Source organism: Pagrus pagrus (assembly GCF_965226575.1).
Source record: "Pagrus pagrus genome assembly, chromosome: 11".
In the NCBI taxonomy this organism is placed as follows: Eukaryota; Metazoa; Chordata; class Actinopteri; order Spariformes; family Sparidae; genus Pagrus; species Pagrus pagrus.
The window spans coordinates 14,073,846-14,095,334 of NC_140195.1; the positions used below are offsets into that span (position 1 = coordinate 14,073,846).

General features: G+C 42.3%; 1 protein-coding gene across 1 annotated transcript in view; it reads left to right on the top strand.

The window, feature by feature from the left end:
• The first annotated feature begins 3,258 nt into the window (after nucleotides 1–3,258).
• camkvl (CaM kinase-like vesicle-associated, like) overlaps nucleotides 3,259–21,489 on the top strand; it is a 42,405-nt gene continuing 24,174 nt past the window's right edge. Inside the window, exon 1 of the mRNA XM_084365750.1 lies at nucleotides 3,259–3,871. The gene's annotated coding sequence lies outside the window, so the exon portion shown is untranslated. The remainder of the gene's footprint in view (nucleotides 3,872–21,489) is intronic.

Below are 21,489 nucleotides of genomic sequence, written 5' to 3' on the forward strand. Positions count from 1 at the left end.
AGGGAGGGATGCTGGAGATGAGTGACGGGAAGAAGAAGAGGGCAGGCGAGATGAGAGGACAGGGGGGCGAGCAGGATGGCAGAGGGAGAAAGGGAGGGTAAGCTTCCGACAAAAGGAAGTGGGAGACAATCCAGCAAAACACATGGTGAGTGAGTAAATTTGTGTGTGTGTGTGTGTATGTGTGTGTGTGTGTGTGTGCACGCATGCACTCACACACACGCCTGAGCAACAACGTGGCAAGAGAGTGCAAGCAGTAGATGGTCACAGCCCTAATAGCATTATATTACTTGATGCCAAATTTAAAATATACGGCACAAGGCTAGATTGCAGGCTGTTAGGGATTTGATTCTAAATTAAGCCTCTAAGGGGAAAATTTGCATGTAAATCCATGTACTAAACCATTTCTCTATGTATGCACAACAATTAGAGGCATTTAAATCAGAGAGTTAAGACAACCGAGTGGGCGCCACGGCAGCTCATAAAGACACGTGCGCACGCACAAAGGAGTGTGCTCGAGTCGGGATGATAATTATTAAAATGCATCGTTTTCTCAGCCCCTATTCAAGCCTGTGAGGTTTATAATAGCTGATAAGTATCTAAACTCGCAAACACAAACACACTCGCGAGCACACACGCACACGCACACACACACACACACACACACACAATCTGCGAGTAAAGTCCCAGTGTAGAAAGGGAGAGCAGGGGAAGCAGAGGAATGGAGATAAAACAGTGTGAGTCGACAGAGAGAGAGAAAGGGGAAGCAGAATGTGACAAAGTGAGTGAAGGAGAGCCAGAGCTCTGAGCCCTCCTTCTAGATGGCTGCTGGCCTTGAAGCCTGCCGGCTCCGAATGGCACATTTGGCACAGGGATGTTTGCTCCGAGTCCACCAGGCTACGATGCATTTTGCTGCGCTGCCTGTTGTGCTTTAATGGCACAATTTAGTTGACCTCTTCTCTCTGCCTCGCTAGAAAACAGTCTTTGTCCAGCAGTGAAGAATGGACTTCAACAGTGAGTGTTTTTTTTTTTTTCGAGCTTGGCTTTGAAGCCCCCGTGGAGGTGAGGGTCAGCGCTTACTGTTGCAAATACAGTGACTCATGGTCATGATTCAGAATGAAATACAGTGGTCATCTCACACCTCTGCACCTGCCAGTTAGAGAGCCGGCATGTAATGATGCTCTCTCGGCCACATACACCCGGTAACGACATCTTACCAGGTTGTTGTGACCTGATATCAGCGTCCACCACATGATGGCCGTGCTCGTTTTCTGACGTTTAATATACCAGAAAGTAACAATCTACTGCACTCAAGTACATTTTAAAGGTACTTGTACTTTGCTTTACTTTGTCTGCTACTTTATACTACTACTCCACCACAATTCAGATACAACTGTACGTTTATCGCCTGGCATTGCTAGAGACGTTCTCCAATGTTTGTTAGTCTGGTCCCTCTCAGTTCATTTGATGAATTTTATTTATTTCATTGTATGTGATCAACAGGTGCAGAAACAAAATCACTCTGTAGACCTTCAGCCAATCAGAGTAACTAAACATGTGACGCAGCACAGAGTGACACATGCAAATTTTGGTGGTTCTTGGTCCGTTTTAAAGCAGGAATAATATAGAAGCCAGGCGTGTTTCTGAAAAAAAAATGGACATGGGTTAGGGTTAGGCAAATGCAGCACCAGAATCTTGACTCATATTTGATTGGTTCTGCCTTGGCAGGTTGATCTGAGTTTCATGAGCCTGGACGGACCTGCAGACTGGATGCTTGAGTAGCTAACGACTGAATTTTCACTTTTGGCCAAACTTACCCTTCAATGATTAGTGGTTTCCAAACTCACAAAGTCCAGTTGGGGCTCCTTGACTTGTGTTAGATGTCTTTCAATTGTTTATTTCACCAAAGAGGCATTTCACCAATAACGTGTCGTGGCTTACTGTAGAATTTTCAGTCCAAAACCTGCTAAATTAATAGAAATTTGTGTATCACGGCGAGTAATTTCCAGTTGACTTTTTTTTTATTCATTGTGGTATTAGTAGAAAGATCTGAATACTCCCTCCAACCTGTCAAATACCCAGGAGAAGGACACAAGAACAGACACAATTCACACTATTGTCAGACTTGATCCCACTTAAAGGTAATTTTTGAGGTTGTATTTGCCCTCAGCTGCACGGTAAACTAGAGATCATCACTCTAAACTGTGATTTACCTGAATTTGCCTGCACATACACTGTGAAGCTGGGTGTAGCTAGTGCAGAACCAGCAGAAACCTTCACTGATGAGACTTTATTCTTGGTGTTTCCACACACACACACACACACACACACACACGTTTGTACAAATGTATTTTCAGCAAATGGAAGCTGCAGCAGACTCAAGGTCTCTCGTGATTGTCGGAGGGAACAGACTGTATGCAACTGGACGAATAGGAAAAACCATAATGCCACACAGCATGTGTGTGTGTGTGTGTGTGTGTTCGTGTGTGTGTGTGTGTGTGTGTGTGTGTGTGTGTGTGTGTGTGTGTGCGTGTGTGTGTGTGAGTGTGTGTGTGTGTGTGTGAGAGAGAGAGAGATAGAGATAGAGAGAGAGATTTGGTAGATAAGCGTTTAGAACAGGACAGAGATATCTGTTGCTTCTGTATCAAAATCATCTCTCTCTCTCTGTCGTTCTCTCTCTCTTTCCACACACACACACACACACACACACACACACGTAAACCACTAACAAGCATGTGCACGGGCATGCAACCTCACAGACACGTAGAAACCCAGTAGTTAGTTCCTGCGTCATTACAGTAGCCATCTGTCAGTATGCAGGCACACACACACACACACACACACACACTTGGCTGTGTGTGTGAATCCACTGCAACACACACATTGCATTTATACAAACACACACACATTCACCCAGGGAATGTCTTGACTGTGCCCTGCTCGCCCAGCTATAGTAGTCTGATGGATTTTGCATGAAGCGTTAGATTAACGTGGATCAATCTGAGAGGTGAAAGGTCTCCCTCTCTCTGTGGCGCTCTCATTTCTCCTCCTCTCCTCTTCCCTCTCTCGTCTCTCTCTCTCTCTCTCTCTCTCCATCCCTACCCACATGAATCTGTCTGTTTGTCTGCGTCTGCCAAAGGCTGATGTCATTGTCCACCAGCGTGCCTCCAGTGTGTGTGAGATGAAATGATGAATGTTGAGGTATAATCCCACGGTTTAATCCCGGCCACTCCCAATCCGCTGTAGCCCGCACACACCGGACAGCCGGAGCAACTCCTCTGACAGACGCACAGACAAGACAGCTCTGCTTTTATTATCACCATGAAAAACGAAAACATGCAGGCTTTTTGGAGGAGGGTGGAGGACACACATTTGGGCCTCCAGCAGCCTTTAATAATGATCTCACATTATTCAAAGATGCCCACCTGCTAGGCACAGAGAAAGAGAGAGGGGGAGAGACACACACACACACACACTCACAGAGAGAGAGAGAAAGAGAGAGAGAGGGAGGGAGAGAGAGAGAGAGATGAAAGATTATTTATTTCTCATGGGTGGGAGACAGTGAGTGAGTGAGAGTGAGTGGGAGGGAGGGCGGCAGTCAGAAACAAGCAAACTAATTCTCACCGAAGAACAGACAGTCGTGCCAGAGCTGGAGCTGCGGTTAGTTCACCTCTCTGACGCTCTGAACAAAGAAGCTTTATCAGCGCTGTGATTTTTCTTTTTTTTGTTCTTTTTTTTTTTTGTTTTGTTTTTTTTTCTCTTCTCATCTCGAGTCCGGCTGCCCAAGTAGGACCAAGAGTTTCCATTTTGGATAGGGGGGGGGTGCTGCAAACACACGCGCCCACACTACTTCTCCAAGCCGCGACAAGTCAAGGTAAGGCTGTAAAACTCAAAGCGTGCTGAATTGTATTCGCGTTAACAATTCCGTTTAATCCCTGCCGGGGGGTCGATACAGAGATGGTTATCTTTTCTTGTTTGTTTTTTTTAAAATCTTTTTTTAAAATAAAACAAGACAGGGACGTTTTCTGCCGCGCTGCTTCTCCTGCTCCTCATGATGATGGTGATGATGGTGGCGATGCGCGCTGTGCGGCCACCGCGCGTAAAACAGCTGCAGTGAAGAAACTGGCACACGGAGAGCCGAGGAGCGTCTGGCTGCTCATCGTGCCAAAATAAAGTTAGACAAGGTGCAGTTTATGCAACAACCGACTTGTTGAATTTACCCTAAAGAAATCACGCCATCACTGGAGCGATTGTAACGAACTTATTGTACATTGGTGTTTTTCTCCTGACTGTAGCCTGCACATTAACTGTCTGTGAGATTTGTTTAATGTTCAGGCTTTCTGCGCAGCATTGCAGTGAACAAAAAAAATGAAGAAGAGAAAAAAAAGATGGTTTCATGATGATCTCTCTGAAGGTTTTAACATTACAGTTGCTCCACTCGGGGTGCTCATTTTGTGCCATTGAGAAGTTCCTCCAACAGAGGTATGGCTGTTTCTGTGATAGTCTGGAAGGAAAAAATAGTCCTCTTTAGTCCTCCTCACACCTTCCTCCTTCGCTGCCTGCTTTCTGTGAATCTGCATCCAGCGTTTTTTCCCCCTAGTTATTCACTTGTTAATTATGCATTAAACAGTCCAGAAGCACTAGCCACTTTACTTTCTCCATACTGGGTCAGCATATTGACTGCAGGCTTGTGCTGAATAAAGGCTGGTGCTGTTAGGTTTTAAAGTTGGCATTTGAAATAACCGAGAGCAAGCTGCCTCGCTGTTGATGCCCAGAGTTCGAGCCGTACGACTGTGGCAGCAGAGCTACGTGAATAATTTCATATAAACATATCAGAATTGATTAAGTGCTTATTACAAGCCACAACAGAGGGTACATCATATTTCATTTTTGCAATGAAAGCAAAGTCCACCCCCTACTGGCCTCATTAACTTGCTTTATATGAGCTTGTGCAATCTGATAAACGAGGAGAGCAAAAGAGAGGAGAGAAAACATCACAGGAAATCTAGTGTAGGCTACTACACTACTGCACCCCAGAGAGGAACTAAAGGAGGTTGCTGAACCAAGAAAGCGAACAAAGTGGCAGAGGAAAAGAGGCTGGGGATGACAAAAGGGGGGCAGAAGAGAGAAAAAGTGAGAAAAGAAAAAAGAATATGTGGTGTGCTCACAGATTCGTCTGAACTGCTGTGTGTTTCCCAGCACAGTTGCTTTTAGCCTTTGGATGGCGAAGAAAAAGCTCACTCTGATTTTACGTAACAGGGTGCAAAGAACCTTGTATCAGGCAACATTTCAGGTGCCTCATCTCTCGCAGTTCACACCTGTCTGCTGAGCTGTGAGCTGCACTGCACATGTCACATGATGGTTTTAACCCTCTATCTATCTATCTGTCTGTCTGTCTGTCTGTCTGTCTATCTATCTATCTATCTATCTATCTGTCTGTCTGTCTGTCTGTCTATCTATCTATCTATCTATCTATCTATCTATCTGTCTGTCTGTCTGTCTGTCTGTCTGTCTGTCTGTCTATCTGTCCGTCCGTCTATCTATCTATCTATCTATCTATCTATCTGTCTGTCTGTCTGTCTGTCTGTCCGTCTATCTGTCTGTCTATCTATAAGTCTCTCTCCCCTCGTTCTTCGTAGTAGCCACTGTCCTTTAAGTCAACCTGTAAGCTGCAGTATTTTATGTTCGAACTCATCTCTCGAGACCTCATTTAGAGTTTGTGGAAAGGCTGCAGCCTAAAGGACAAAAGGCTTTCAAATCATTTGTGTGCCTTTTTCATTGTGTACTGTACTCTTCATGGCCAAAACACATCTGCTATCCTAGGATGTCACTGAGCAAGTCAGATAACTGACGAGCTAACACAACACCCACATAATCAAACAAAGCTGGTTTCAGTGATACACTGCCTGAGTGTGTTTTCAGGTGTGTGTGTGTGAGTATGTACTTTATGTTTTTGTAGTCGCCAACATGCTTTTTTTGAAAAAAAAAAAAAAAAAATTGAGAACGGAAGATGCAGCTCAGGCTATGACCTTCATCTGCATGGTTAAGCCTGCTGCCTTTTAAAAGTCTGAGATTCATTTTTGGAGATTTTCAGTGGACTGACCTTTTATGTGCACTCACTAGTGACAAACATTTGGAGGATGAAGTATATCAGCAGATTATTAATGGATAGATAGATAGATAGATAGATAGCCACCCAAAATTACACATATCAGTGATCCTAAAACAAAATGGCTGTTGCAGCATGACAGTGACACACGTACGCTACCGGAAGTTCGTCATATGGTTGCAGTTTCATTTTGGCAAGAAAAACTTGGTCAGGCTATCAAAAAAATCATTGTTAGGGCTCTCATCACTGGGTTACTTCTGTAACTTCCATAACAAATGTACCTACTTTACTTCATTAACTGACGTTCTGTTACGTATGTGGCGCTACTTGACTACGTTAGCGAGTCAAAATAACTTGGTTTCGAACTGCAGCCTCCTGAATTAAAGTCCTGTTCTTGTTTGACCCATCCGTTCATGGAGTTGTCACCATTTATACTATTTCTTGTCACTTCCTCTTCTACAGCTGCAATACCTACTACAGCCACTAGGGATCGCCACCAAACAACAAACGTAAACATGGGTCGTAATGACCTGATTTTTCAACCCACATGGAGGACAGGCTAATGATTAAATCGTTGACTTTTCACTGTGATGAATATCAGTTTTAATTTTCACGTAACCATTTTATCTCATCTCAATTCTTCATCCATTCACTCACTCATCCTCCTTGTCTGCTGTGGCTAGAAATCCAAGTGTTAACAGAGACAAGTGAACCGGCTTCATGATACCTGTTATCAGGATCATCACTGTTAGTTATTGTGAAACAATTTAGTTAAAGACTGACACGGACCTCAGGACAACTGCTAGCAGTACGGAGGTTGGCTAACAGCCAAGTTCTGCAAGAAATGTTCTTGCCCATGACAAACTGAAATTACAAACTTCAATCAACACACGACATGCTGCCAACACTGTTGTCATGAGTGTTGTTTGTGTAATGCAGTGTCTTGGTGCTTTAGCCTCCTTTGTTTCTTCTTAGACGTACACGGGCGCGCAGAGTATCTTCTTTTGTTTCTTTCATGGCAGACTTCATACAAAAAATGCTGCATCCACCCATCTGAATGTAATTACACGCATGAAAGTACGAGCTTGAACCCGTGATGACGGATGACAATTTTTGTGGGGGTCAAATTTCCCTCTTTTGCACATCAGTGGGGATGCGTTCCCCAGTCCCCTATGCAAATACACACATGAACACGTGCATTTTCATAATCATGTCTATTTCCAGTTGATTGAATGCAGATAAAAGGCATTCCCCAACATTTTTAACATTAGAATAACAAATTAAGAGGAGATGAAGCTTTGAAGAAGGTATTCACTCTCTAGCGTCTGATTAGTTGTGCTGTTGAACAAGCTGAGCATCAATCGCTGGTTATTCTGCTGACTTGCGTCTCAGTTTTGCTTTGGTTTTAATTTACCAGCCGGGTTGTTTTATTTAGTAAAAAAAGAGAAAATGCTGACAGGGTGTTATGGTCATACTGTATAATCAAAGATCGAGAAGTGCCTGTTTTCTGTGTTCATATTTCCATGTTTTAAACTCAATTAAATGGAAGAGAGAGCTCTGATTACATACACCAGCCACTCGCCGTCACTTCTATTGATTAGCAAACAGTCCACCAAGGGGCAATGAATGTAGTTATTACAACACCTGCACAATACAAATAGATTTCAAGTAATGCCTTTATGATGGATAAGCGGCAGAATGGATGAGGATGGTAGAGACGAGTGATCCTCATGTTTACAGTTACATTGGCGGTATCGATCAGCCCACATATTTCTCAGAGTTGACTCACTGCAGTCTGAACTGGGAGGTTGAAGGAAATGTACTATTTTAGACAAAAAAAATCTGAGATATAAAAATCTTCAATATTGCTTATTGATTGCCAATTACAGATTGGTCAATGCTGGAGAGAAGGAGCGCATCCGATCCAGTCGTGGTCCAGCGGATGAGATTTATGTTTGTGTGGATGCTGCTGCAATGCGGGCATCAATATCCCATTATATTGTAATGGTATATCATAATGGCTGATAACAGTGGATGTAGTAAACGCCCTCTGATTCTCGTGTGGTGTAATCTGACTGTTTCCCACTGAGACTCTGCTGCTGAGGCACAGGGAACAGAGTCTTTGCTTCAATCTGCACCACCATGTCTACAGCCACAGAGATCTTCCATCACAGCAACCAGGAACAGTTACAGATGATGGTTGTAGGAGATGAAGAGGTGCATCAATCCATCAACATGACTTTTTGAACCCTCTGTGTAATGTAGCACAGCGATCGCTCCCTGCCACCATATTCGTTGGCCTATAACGATCCTTGCGTGTCCCAGGGGCTTGGAGAAAATGCTGTTGTTTACAAGGATTTGGCAGCATTGGCCAAGCTAGAAAAAGTAGTTGTTAGTGTAGCCAGCCGTGCTTATTTCCACACACATGCCACCTATGTTACATAAGGATGAGCTTCAGGATGAACTGCACACACAGCATATGTTTGTTTTTTTTTCCCTGAACTGAGTTTGGTGCCAGAGGTTTCTCATGTACTGCCCTCCTTGCTCATCTTCTGCCTCCTTGCTCTCACATCTCATCTGCTCCCTGCCTCCTGCAGCTGAGCCCTCTGTCCCCACCTGAACCCCCAATGAGCTTTCTGTATATATCCATCCATCTATCTGTTACGCTTACTGGATATAGTGTATAATATTGATATGATCCATGGGCCTCATGCAAGAAGATTTTCACATTTTTATACAAATGTGCTGTCAGGAAAATACGACTTTAACACCTAGTGGTGGGCTAGCCAGCAACATTTTAAAACATAGGCCTCATTAAAGCGCAACTCCACCAATTTTACACATTAAAGTGTGTTTACAGGTCTTGGAAGGGTACTACTGAATATGTGAAAAAGTACTTTAAAGCCTCTCATGGCTCCATGGGACGCTGCATGTAATCTGATAAACTGTCTCCAGTGATGTCACACATTGGCTAAGTTGCATTGTGGGTAATGTAGGTGCCAAGTTTTGAAGAGGAAGAAGAAAGCGTGGGATTTTGTTTACGTACTCAGGAGTTGAGGTCGCACACCACTTGAGTAAAAGAGTGAAAGCTAAAGGTAGCATGACTATCATTCAAACTTTCATGTGGCTATTTCCCTCTGTGATATATATTTTTTGTAGCGCACTGAGCAAAAAACAGTTAGTTGCTCTACCATGATTTCTGATATAAGCAAATGAAAACACCCATTAGCGGTAGCTGGACTACAAGAGGTAGAGATGTAATTTTGGCTGATTCCAATTTTATTATTCCTAAGAACTATGATTGAAAGCACACACAAATAGTTTTGCAACCTTCATCAAATGAAAAATTCAAATGTATGTTGATAATAAAACATTGCTGTTAAATAATGCCAGGCTCTCTCACTCAAACAAATCTGAAAATAAAGTGCTTGGACGGAGCTATTTTGTACAAATGTGATTTATTCAATCCACCTACAATGCTAGTAAAGAGATGCTGCGGCCTAGCCAGTGGAAGCTAACAGTTGACAGAGCTAAGCTAGTAGCAATTAGCACTCACTGGTTGTAGTGAGGTTAATGGATTAACTGAAAGAAACAATGACTGAACAAACGAATCAAAACAACAGGCAGTTGACTATTGGGTAAGTGTTTTAGTTGCAATTGTAACATTTCTTAATCTAACAATGAGTAATTGATTGTAGGACTAGCCCAAGCGGCAACCAGCTAACACTATGGGTAGGCTAATTATCTAGAACAAACGCAGTTGCTACGCCAGCCACAGCAGGTAGGAAGACGTACTCTACTTTGTATAGCTACATTATCTTTGAGGAGACAGCATTGCTATTACTTTCATCAACACTGCTAGCAAAAAGTGATTCTGGGGTTTAGCAAATGGAAGCTAACAGTTGTAGCCTAACCTACAGAGCTTATAGCAGTTAGCACTCGCTGGTAGAAGTTAGATTCATGGATTGTTAAGCCGTAAGAAAAACGTAATGAACCAGCTAAGAAACAACAATGAGGAATGTGTTTTGGTAGCTATTGCAACATTGTTTAATCTAACAGTTAGTAATTAACTTTTGGCTCAAATGGCCATAAGTAGGTAATTAGCAGAACTGACACGGTAGCTTTAAGCTTATAATTATATAGCTGCACAAATGAGTAGCCGTTGTATAACTGTATTGTAATTGGAGGCGATACAATATTATATTCCACATTTCTAACTCTTTCTGGCTGTTGGATTTTCCGTAGCTTGCATAAAACAGTATTTCAGTCAAAGCTACGAAATCAACAAAACATTCACAGTGGCAGGAATCCCACATTAAGGTCACTGCCAAAATCGGATCATCTGATCCCGGGCCAGGGTTCTGTTCACCAAATTTTAGCCAAATTCACTCGTAACTTGTTGAAATATTTTGCAGACAGAGAAACAAAGATGGGAGAGCACAGGCATCGACCAACTTCACTGGCAGAGGTAATGAAAGAATTTCAGCATGTGTACACCAACACACAGAGACATCAGCGGCTCTCCCTCGCACACAAGCACACTCACAAATGTGTTTTTGATTTTACTTGTACTGTTGCGGTGGGACAATAAATATTAGAGCCAAACTGTAGTGAAACCACAAAACTACAAGCTCTGATTAAAACAATGAATCAAAGTCTACTAACATGTAGCAACACAACACAGCCGGGGAGGAATTAAACTCACAAAATCCTCATGGAAAAAGAGATCAACATCGTGCCAGGCTAAAATGAGATTTGCAAAGCATTGCATACACATGAGTATGGTCTTGCAATGCAGCCATAGTTTACTATAATGTAAAATGAGCTGCGTTGAGTTAGAGACTCAAAGCTCTGTCTGCTGTTAAAGGAAAATTCTGGTATTTTAAAACCTGGGCCCTACATTTATATGTTTTTGTTGGGAAATGATTCATACTCACCAAAAGTTTTGGGAATTGGTCCAGTAGATGACCTCAGCTGGCAGCAGCGACACGGCTGCAAAGTAATCCTTTGGGTCAATTTCAACCATTAAAGTTACGTCCACAGAAAGTGCTTGTTTATGCCATTTGAAGGCTGATGCTGTTATTCTGACAACATTACGGAAATGATTCCGATTCGCTCTGAAATCTCGCAGAGGTGAGTTGTTGTAGGGAAACGCAGGTGGAAAGAGTTGGTGAGAGGAGTTTGTAGTTCATCTAAAGAACTGCCAGCCGCCTTTTATTTCCAAAGTCCTGGCTAGATGAGACAACAACTGTAATAACTTCTCTCTAACACTCATTTCAGTGCGAGACTTCTCCTTACACAGCACCTGTGTTTCTGGTTACAAAAAGCATCTTATTATTTAACAAAAAAATCTCTCTCTAGAGGAATCGTTTCCGTAATGTTGTCAGAGACTTAGAATAACAACCTCAGCCTGTCAGTGGCAAAAAGACGCACTTTTAGTGGACGTAGCATTTGACGATCAGAGTTGCCCCAAAGGATTACCTTGCAGCCATGTAGCAGCTGCCAGCTGAGGCAATCTGCCAGACCGATTCAAAACATTTTGGCAGTATGAATCATTTAAACACCAAAACATGTTAATATAAGGCACTAGTTTAAAAATATGGCAACTCCCCTCAAAGAAAAGACGCTGGTTTTCAATCATCTGTATGCAAACTACTGTTGTATTTCAAGAAGGTGAACAGAGAAAGCAAATGTCAATGATATCCCCACAGTGTTGCTTTCTCCACCCTTGAAAGGTTGTAAGCACACGAAATAAATTACACAGCGAAAAGAAATTCCCTATTTTATCATTGTGGTTCTGTGTTCAGGCACATGTAGCCTTATTTTACATTCATGGAGTCTATTCATTTTACCCCAGGTTATGGCAGCAAATCTCATTTCTTTTCCGCGTTTCAGAAGTTTGCTTAAAATTACCTTGACAGCCGGACAAGAAAACATAGCCATTGATTGCTGACCTTTACTCAATAGTGTCTGACTTCTGCTTTAAAACCTGCAGAGTGGAAGAGTTGGGGGGAATAAATGAGACAAGATAGTCTTCCATAGCCAGCAGTTTAGAGGTAATCATACTGATAAAAAATGTGTTTTTCTGCGCTTTGACGTAGGATAGTGAATAAACCAGTATTATAAATACATGTGGGGGGAAAAAAACAATGAATTACTAATGAGTTATCCTATCCTCGTGGCTCTGTAGTGACAGGAGAGAGAGAGGAAGGGACATTGTAAGTGACAGGGAGACAAGGAGGAGATAGAAAGAAAAGATAGATTAGAGGGGAAAGAGCAATGGAGATGGAGAGACAGAAAGAGTAGTTCATTAAAGTTGCATTCATTACCAGAGTCTGTGTATGATGTCCGCTCTGTCTATAAGTCCTCATCTGTCATTTTTACATCTCCTCTTCCTCTCCTCTTTTTCCCCCATTTCCGCTTTTCGTAATGCCTCATCTCACCTTTCCCGTTCCTCTCAGGCCATCCCTCACTTCCCTGTGCCTGTGTCTCGTCATCTTTTCTCCACCTCTCCTTATTTATGTCTGTCGTTAGACTGTTGTGTGTGTGAAGGACTGCAGTGGCCTTTTGTGTGAGAGGAATGAGCAACAGAGAGAGGAGACAGTGAAACCATCCTGACGTAGTTTTTCTCCAAATTGCCCCGTGGAGGCCAAGAAGCATACTCTGACATACTCCACCTGGCCCAAGTTCACACTATCTGAGTCCATTCACCTGTTAATTGGGGTTTTTCCTCATGCTGGTCCAGACTGAACAGAGCTAAATTTGGAGCCCCTGGCCGTGCTGGCTCACCGTTTCTTTGAGTTCAGTAACAAAGTGTCGAAAACTGGGCTAGAATCTGGGTCAGCATAGCTGGGACACAGATCAGAAAATGACATAGAAGGTACGAATGAAACCCCCAAAATACTATACGCACAATCGAGTTTAACCATGATCACTTTTACGATGATGAAGCTAAAAAAAATTGGACAAAAGTAATTATAACTTAAGTGTCAAGGCTGTCGTTATAAGTAGCAGTCGCTTATTGCTTGCTCGTTATATTTGTCATTAGGATTTATGATGTGTTCTTCCTCCACCAGCCCCAGCTACATCACCCCTTACGTAACACCCCAAGCTGTTGTAAAGATGGATCCAACAAGCTACTGCTTTATCAGTCCTTCAACTGTGGCTCCCCATCCAATCATAACGACGACTGCCAAATCTACTACCCCTCATCTTCTGGTAGCCGTACCCCCGAATGACGATATAGCTAGGGCGAGCTAAGTACAGCCCAGCACAGCACTTTTTAATTGAAAATGATTATGGTTGAGACTTTGCACCAGAGGGGACGGTTAATGTAGAGGAAGACGGATACCTGCAATTAAACATACTGGGACAATAAGGTATATCTGCAATGCACTTTTCATTGTACAGGTGGGAAAGCGAGTGTCGCTTCACTTTGGGATGAATATAGTCTTTAGTTTTGCGATGCTGCTACAAGAAGAAGAGACAGAAATAGGAACCAGGAAGAGTTTCAGCTGCTGAAACTCTTTGCCCGCTCTGTAGCAAAGACAACAAGAGAGACGAAGAGATAGGATGGGAAATGGAAAGAGGTCAGGACTGATCCGGATTTATTGGCTCAGCTGGTCATAAAGGAGGCTTTATCCTCACATTGCATTATGCAAGCCAAGATCTCTGCTAGCTACAGGTGAGAGATGACTGCTCAGCAGACACAGATTCTCTCAGTCTCTCTGTCTCTCTCTCATCTTCCTCCCTCCCTCCCTCCGATCTGTGTATTTCTCTCTCTTAGGATGGATGAGTTTAATACTGAGGTGGTTAGAAACAAAGGCAGATTCCCTCACTGAGGTGCATTCTTTACTCTCTCTGACTCGTGGAATAAAAATCAAGCGTCGCCTCTTCGCCCTCCTCTGATCTGGCTGCCTCTCCTCTATTTCCTCCACCCTTTGGCTTTTGCCTTTTCTTTCCCTTCCCTCTGCTTCCTCCTCCTCTCTCTTTCTCACTGTACCATTAGGCATCTCATCGATTGTATAAATGCATCTAGATGTTTACAGTAAGAGAGAACCAGGTATTGAAAAGGTATTGACACTAATGGATGCGCTCAGTCTCAATGTCTTCCACTCAGTCCTTCACTTATTCCCTCGCTTTAAGCCAGATGCTCGCACACACAATACAGCCTAGGCATCCCAGGTAGGATCTAAAAATGCCTCCGAGACAACAAACCGGTCTTTTCTGGAAATCTCCTCTCTTTTTACAAAAAGACTAAAATAGAAGTACCATCTGGTGCATAGTGACGCACAAACTCGTCAGTTTAAAGTTTCATTGATGACAAATTGGCAACATGGACCGTCAGTAATTTGTCCTCTAACCTCCAAATGTTCAGTACAGTACAGTAAAGTTGTAATTGATACATACACATGCCTACACACCTAATAGATGGGTAATTGAATATATCAGCATGCTTGATGGATAATCCGCTCAGAAAATTCAAAGCCATCAGAAATAGAGACAGGCGGTCTCTGTGCACTCCTAAAGGGACATGGTACTGAGAAGCGGGGAAACAAGTGTCAGTGGGGGAGCAGGATTGTGTGAGGTTGACGGAGACAACCATTCTAGTCTACCTCATCAAAAAAAAAGAGCTAGAGAAGCAACAGCAAGAAAAAATGGCAAGAAAAGCAGCTAAATAGGAGAAAAGCTAGAGCATGCTCTGCCTTTGCTCTGACCTGGTTCCAGTTAATCCGCCTACTTTACACGATGAACATTACCTCCACACTGTATTTATAGAGCCTATTCGTGTGTGTTTTTGTGTGTAAGCCGGTGTGTATATGAATGTGCCATGTTTGGCCATGATTGTAGAGTAAATGCAGTAAGACCATGTCATATAGGGCCAGGAGGTCTGGTAGCACAGTTTGAGAACAAAAAGGACCCATGTTTCCCTCCTTAAGGCTGAATGTTGGAGCCATTGTGGAGGCACAATATAAATCAGTTCCTGTGATGCCTATGAGACGCTTGTTCCAAGAGGAAGCAAAATTCTCACCTTCTCTCTTGAAACACAACGTCAGTAGTTTACTCTTCAATATGTTGTTATTGCTAACATTTATTGGAGTTTAAAGCGAGGGGACTTGTTGGGACATTTGCAGCAGTGCTATGCAACATCATCCAGCAAAGCCCTGTGTTAGCCAGTCGCTACACACATATTTCTGGTGGATAGCTTTGTACGAGTTAAGATAACTGCCTCCAGTAAAATTCTGTCTCGGAGTATTATAAAAATTTGTGCAACAGAAGAAATTGTTGGCAGGTAACCTTTCTATGAAACCACTGGATGTTTGTCAAGGAAACACTCAGTTTCAACATTTGTAAGCGTGACAGCCGTGGGTATTTTTAAGGAGACCTTGGGGCATTTTGAGGTGTGTTGCGCCAACAAAAAAACAAATATTATTGACAGGAATCGCCAGCTGTGTTTGTGGCGCCAAAGTGTTTTAATGAGACCTCGGGACATCTCCAGCCATTATATTGGTGACCAAAACAGGTATTTTAAGCCAAATCACAATCTTTTCAAAAACCTAACAAACTGGGTTTTGTACCCAAACCTAACCTGACCATAAACGCAACACTGTCACAACATAAAATTGAAAATTGAAGCTAATGAAACTTAAAATTGCAACAAAAACAAATGTAAAGTTTCAACATATCCATGGTTTGCATAAATGTACATTGCCAACATTTATTATGGCAACTGGGTTGCCAATCTCTGCTCAGTTTCCATCCTGTTTAACGCCGTCTCTATAAATTCTGTTCAGATAAAACCAAAAATTTCAATACATTTACTGTGATTTGTGATTCACATCAGATTGCTTCCGAGCACCAGGGTGCGTAGTGCCTGGCGCTTATGTTGTTATCGCAGCAACCCACCCAGATAGGTTGGTGTTGTCAGAACTGATCACTTACAAATAATAGTGCGGACACTCCGTCTCCGTCTTAGACTCAGAGAAGGGTTGTCGTCTTCAATTTCGAACAAGACTAGCCATGTTAGCGGCTCTGTGAGGCTGTACATGGGCTGAGCGGTGCTTTGAGCTGAATGCTTAGGTCAGCAACTAAACTGATGTGTAACTAGACAAAAAGTACAGCTGAGGCTGATGAGAATGTCAGTTGATTAGCGGGTATCTGATCATAAACCAAAGTATCAGAGTAATTTACAATCAAATAAATTGAATCAGACAGATCCAATGTTTAGGGATCCCTTAAATCGTCACAAGTCATCTTGAGGTGGACATTTAATGAGTGCGCCAAATTTCATGACAGTCCATCCAATAGTTTACGAGACATTTCACTCCTAACTGCAAATGTCAACCTCAAGGAGAGGAAAAGTCAGGAGATTACTGAAGTTAGTAGGGCAGTAGGAGAACCTTGAATGTCTGTCCAACACATCCAGTAGTGGCTGACATATTTCAGTCTGTGAACAAATTGGCTGACCAACTGACCGACATTGATATCCCTATCACTGCACTGCTAGCTGTGCTACAAAAATCAACACTGGCTGGAATCACAAGACAGGGCGTGCTGAGTTTTTTCCGTATGAATTCTGAATTCTGTTTTTTGTCTCTTACATCATTTTCACTGCACACCCTCCAGCAACCTGTGACTCTGGTGCAGTATAAGAATGTCACAGTCGGCAGACATTACTTGAATGTATTTAGCATGAGTGAGTAGAATGACTTGTCCAAGTTGGCATTTTCTCAGTTGAGGATGTAGAAGCAGTAAAAAAACAAATCTTGACTTTGAGGCAGTGAAGACACCGGCTCCATACATATCGAGCTGCAGTTACATATGCACTTCTGACTCCCAGAACAATATGGCCAGTGAAAAGACAATTTCCAATTCGGGACCAGGAATTCATCTTATTATTATTTGATATCCAGAGGCTGCTCTCTTCTCTACTAAAATGGTAACCCAGTAGAAAGCTCTACATAAGCTCACCTCCAGCAAGCTCCACAGGTATACTGGATGCTATAAGGTGTGAGCGGTATACCCACACACTGTTTAAAAATAGAGAGGGCCCTGACAGTCCTACACGAAGCTTCACAGCAGAGACCTCTCTGTTAAAATGGTCTCTAGCCTTATGACTCTTATCCAAAAACTTCAATCACTACTCCTTTCTCCTCCTCTTCTCTGCTCCTCCTCCCTTCTCTTCCTCTCTTCTTTCTCTCCAGGGAGGGGATTTTGCTTCTATAAGTCTTCTATCACACTGAATATTTCTCAAAAGCACTTTTTTTTTTCGCCCTCCTAGCGCACATACACACACGCACAGTGCCGACTTTCTCACGGAAGTGTTCTCACTTTCATTCCCTCGCGCTCTTTACATCATGTCGTCTTCCATACTTTGTCTTCCTCTTTCATTCTTTCTCTTTCTTGTTATCTTCATCTCAATCTTATTTTCTTCTCTGAATGCTCCTCTTTGTCTAGCACCAGTGCTCACTCTTCATCCTCTTCATTTAGCTCTCTTCTTCTCACTTGCTCTCAACCTAAACCAAACCTCTTTACTCCCTCCTCCCTCATTTTTAACACGTCTCCTACAGTTACTTCCGTACATCCTCGCTTGTTATTACAGGAATGCATTTGAAATATATTGGCCTTAAAAGGATTTAATACTTGAGAATCAATACATTGTCTCCTTGGCCTTGCCATTTGCTATCTCCCTGCTTTGTGTATTGATTATTTATAACCAGGTCCCATCAATCTGTGTACAAATACCACAACTTTATACTTTCAAATTGCCTGCACCGCAAACCAGTTGCCAGAATGAATCTTGGCAATGTACTTTTCTGCAAACCACAGACATTTTTAAAACTTATATTTCTGTGTTACAACATTTCTTCAGTTTCAATTTTCGATTGTATTTTGTGACAAATCTGTGCTTATGATCTGATCTGGTTAGGGTTAGGAAAAGACCTTGTTTTGCCTTAAATACCTGTTTGTGCCACAAACACAGCTGGAATTGTCACGAGGTCTCCTTAAAAATATCCAATGGTGACATGCTTACAAACGTTGAAACGCTGTCTCGAGCTGCAGTCACTGGCTTGGCATCCTTCTGGCCTGTAACTCCACCAGCATGCAGGTGATACATCAAAACCTTCCTGTTAACATCCACAGAGAGCAGATCCAGAGTCAGGTGATGTCATCATCCATAGTCAGGTGACTTTTGTCATCATGGTAACGATAATAAATACATAATGAGCACAGTTTGGTTAGGTGTATAGAAGATATCTTGGTAGTATGTGATGTAAAGTCTGTTAGGTTCACACGGGGCACAAACGCTGGCCTCCTGGGGGTAAAGTCCTGTGTTTATTTGGCCGCTTCATCAAAACTCATTCTCAACCTTTTTGGACTTTCTCACTCAGTATTTGAAAACATCTGTTAATCACAAATCTTAGGGGGAAGGGTTGGCGTATCACCTGCACTGACAGTGATTGGTTGTTGGGACAGTTCAGACACTTTGCTGTAAATTAGCTGTGTTGTGGTTAGCTTCACTGGTCGTTGAGGTTGATCTAAAGGTCCTACACTATTGAAGTAGCTTTTTTACAGGATTAGCCTCACAGAAAGTGCAGCAAAAGTTTCAGAAGAAGTTCTCCTGAGCAATTTCCTCAGCCGAGGTAACTTTTCATATGAATGCACTCCTAATGTTAAATGAGTCAGAGCATCAAGGAAGATTGCATATAGGAATTTTACTCATCTATGAATTATTTATGTGGTGTGCAGGATAAGTCTATTTTACAGCCTTAGACAGAGTGTGTGTATGTGTGTGTCCTGTTGATTCATCCCCAAGAGTTTTAATAATCTGCTTCTCGTCTCGAAAATTAGATTCTTCATTTTGTCATCATTGTTAGTCAAAGCTTGCTCACTACCTTTGTGTTTTGCAATGCCTCCAAGGCTCTAATCCAGCCGCAGAACACAATCACTCCTCTAAATTCCCCCAAAGCATTTAGAGGCATCTCATACAAAAGACAGGTGTGATTCTCACCAAAATGACAGGTCTATCATTTCCCTTCTTCTCATACCCATTCATCATCTTCCTCTGATTGTGATGACAAGACATTTGTACAAAGCAGTTCGAGACATTTGAAAAGAAGTCCGATTAGAGGAACTGGTTAATATTTCATACATAGTTAGATGCCACACAACAGCAAACTACACAACAGCCCAGAGAGTACAGACGCCTGCAGGAGCCTCGGGCTAATTACACCAGAGTCTACACTCACTGTGCACCTCTTGAAGACTGAATGGGGACTGTGAAATTATACTGTCTGCAACTGTTTTTTTGTTTCCTCGAGACTAATAAGAGAAGCAGGCTACAAACCAAGCAGCATGAATACATTTTATCTCTCTGGAGTGAAAAACTGCAGTTTGATAGCTGTAATATCTCCACATTTTGACCAAATGATCTACGTTAACAATGAGAACTTAAATATGGAGGGCGGACTTTAACTCTGATGTAACATAAACATACAGATACAAAGTCTGCAGAATTGTTTAGAATGATATGGAACAAATTGAAAAAAACAAATGCGTATACAGTATATACAGGGTTAACAAATACTGCAGAATTGCATGTTATAATGAGAAAGAGGCCCAACATTGTGGCAGTGTTTGCATTTGTGATTTACAGTCGTTACTTCAAAGTAAAAGTCCCTTTAACATCCCCCTCTGAAGTGCCAAAATAAAAGCAAAGACAATGTTCACAGTTGTCTGTATTGTATATAAGCTGTTTTAATACCACATGTTTTTTAAAAGCTGTAATGCCATGTTGCAAATGTCTTCTCACTTCAGAGTGATGTTAAACTTCCACTCATGTTGTGTTACGTTTCGCGACAGATGGAATTTGAACTGCAGGGTTCTCTGGATAAATAGTTTAGAAATTGGACATCCTGGACAGAAAGCAGCTAAACAGTGGCTGAAAAGTAATCCTCTGACCTGTGTGTCTGTTTGTGTATGTTGGTGGGGTGCCATTTGTTTTTTGATTACATTGTGCGCTGCTGACATGCCCGAGCTGGATCATGCCCAACAGCAATTATTCCATAATCCTCCTCTTCCTCACTGCTCTCTCTTTTCTGTCTTTATCATCTTTTTTTGTCCTTTCACTTACCGTCTCGCTCCCACTCTAACTTTCCCATGTGGCCAGATGACCTCATTTTCATCTCAAGACTCGTGCTTGAGCAGGCTTGTTCTCATCACACACAAACATGCACACATGCAGAGGTGCTTGTGCAGAAGAAGCATGATTAACGACAGTAAGGTGCGTATTATGAATATCTCTCTAAATGCTTCTTTCTGCCCGACACAGACTGTTGCATACACCCATAGACTGTGCAGCATCAGACATTCCAGCACCTACGCTAATCTATTATGAGTTCTACTTCATGCATTTTTATATGTAACACATATGTGTATAATGGTGTGAGCTGTGTCCTTGGTCCCTTTGATGTTTATGCTTCCCTTTTCTTTTTGAGCAGAAATGTGTGTTAGTGTGTGTATGTGTATGTAAGGAAGAAGCCTTCAGGGTTCAGATCGCTGCAGATGTGGCAAAAACAGAAACAACCACCTCTAAAACCTCACAAGGCAGAGCCGTCCCTTATACCCCCAAAACTCAAAGGCTACTCTTGGGAAGCTTATAATGAGCAGCCAAATTAAGCAGAAAGAAAAAAATACAACTTTCTTTTTGTTAGAGGCGTCACAGGTTGAAATACTGTCTTTGAAAAGTCAATTATCTGTCAGCCTTCAATATCAATCAGGAGAGAATAAATTCCTTTTAAATGGGTTTTCAAGGATGAATTAGTGACTGTTTTCAGGCATTTAATTATGCAGAATAATGCATCTGAGTTTCAACATCTACCATATGATAAATTGGCCATTTACTCTGACAAAATGGTTGCTGGAATGAAACATCCACATACACTGGCAGAAGCTGTGCACCAGGATGTGGTACACAAAAACAGCACCAAGACACAAACGATCTTTTCTTGCTGTTTCATAAAAAACAGGAAAGAGAGTCACCATGATGCAGCTCTACTCGTGTGGTTTTTGTTTTTATTTTTTCCTTGTCTTGCAGGGAGTGGAGCAATTTAGGCTCATGCTTTTTTATTGACAAAAGTTTGCCTCAGCACAATAGGAATAGGATTCTTTGCACACATGTATGAGACAAGGGAGCGTATTTGTATTCCCAGGTCCTGTGTCCCAAAGGTCTTATGTTCCTAAGGCTGTATGCTCCCAGGGTGCTTAGTCACCAAGGTCATATGTTCTCAGGGTCCCCCATTTCCAAGGTACTATGTCCTCATGGTCCTATGTTCTCATGGTCCTGCATTTTCAAGGTCCTATGTTCTAATAGCCCTGTGTTG